Raw genomic sequence first — 1,364 nt, 5'->3', positions numbered from 1 at the left:
AAAGGCGTGTGCCACCGCTCCTGGCAGGACCCAGATGGACCATGGGTCCTTTTTACTCACCTTTTCTACTGGTTTTAGACTGTATATAGATTTTATTACTTCCCTGTTGAAATAAAACCTGCACAGACTGTGGTTGTGAGTGGAGACAGCTTCTTGGGACCATCATTCACGAGGCCCCAAGGATGTTGGTATGCTCAGGCACAAGATGGGAGGGGAAGAAGGTTGGCTGGACTTTCCTTCCCCGCTGAGGCAGCTTATTCATTCCTTGGCTCCCAGCTTCCAGGCTGAGCTTCACCACCACCCCCCAAAACACACACACATACATGCCCCCAAAGAGTGAGCCAAGCAGCTCTGTTTTCTGCTGTTTATTGACAGCTGACAGCAGCTCCCTGTCCAGACCCCCCCTCCCCACTTCCTAGAGCCCTAGCCTGGGCTGCCCACATAGAGGAGGCCAAGAAGTGGTCAGCATGTTCAGATAAGGAAGCGCCATGAGTGACAGTTGGAAGGGCCGTGTGTCCACACTACCTTAGTTGGCCCCTCCACCAGCCCACACCACAAGTATGGGTTTGTTTTGGGTTTCTTTCCTTTTTGGGGGGCAGGAGGGGTGATTTTTTTTTTTTTAAAGAAATGTCAATGTTATACCCAACACTTGTGGATCAGCAAACATGAGAGAGGAGACCAGTCAGTATTTTTTGGAGGGAGGAAAAGGTGGGAAGTACTACACAACACAGCCTCAAACCATGAGCAGAACATCCATGGGAATTCAAGGTGGGCGGGATGGCTGCCTGTAGAGGCTGCCTGGGGGAGGCGGGGCAGACACAGCCTTAAACACTTCTGCCCCTAGGCTGGCATGCATGCCCTTGCACTCATGCCCACGTCCACACAGGGTTCACACTGGGTGCACCCTCACCACCCTTACACCAGCACCCCAAGGGCATGGCCACACCAAGAAGGAAGAAGCCCTCCCCGAGCCCTATGTGGCATGGAGGAGAGCCAGTAAGAGCAAGGCACATCCTTCAGTTCTTCAGACTCTCAGAAGCTGGAAGAATAGAGGGGAAGCTCTGGGCAGAGGCCCTGGGCAGAGCCACACTGTCCCCCCCCCCGACTGTGCCTCCCAGGTGTGTGCTCGTGACCAAGGAAGGGCAGACAGGTGGCCTTAGCCTCTGACAGCCTTAGTGTCAAGCTGGACTTGTAACCTTCCTGTTGGTAAAGGGTTTCTATAGAATCAATAATATTTCTTCTCTTTAAATATATATTTGTTAAAGTTATCTTTTTGTTTTTCTGGGGAAATCTGCCTCAGCTCATTCCCAATAAATTAATACTCTTGATAGCTTATATTCTGGGGTGCAGTGGGGCGAGCCCAA

At 51.6% G+C, this 1,364-nt stretch overlaps 1 protein-coding gene across 6 annotated transcripts in view; it reads right to left on the bottom strand.

Moving 5' to 3' along the window:
* Window positions 1-350: 350 nt before the first annotated feature.
* Window positions 351-1,364, bottom strand: part of Caskin1 (CASK interacting protein 1) — a 20,175-nt gene continuing 19,161 nt past the window's right edge. For all 6 annotated transcript variants that reach the window (XM_031351130.1, XM_031351132.1, XM_031351131.1 and 3 more), the window contains one exon: window positions 351-1,364. This exon is cut by the window's right edge and continues 554 nt beyond it. The gene's annotated coding sequence lies outside the window, so the exon portion shown is untranslated.

Source organism: Mastomys coucha, unplaced genomic scaffold (assembly GCF_008632895.1).
Source record: "Mastomys coucha isolate ucsf_1 unplaced genomic scaffold, UCSF_Mcou_1 pScaffold5, whole genome shotgun sequence".
Classification (NCBI taxonomy): Eukaryota; Metazoa; Chordata; class Mammalia; order Rodentia; family Muridae; genus Mastomys; species Mastomys coucha.
Note: the sequence above shows the minus strand (reverse complement) of the source record. Positions and strands in the feature narration are given on the sequence as shown.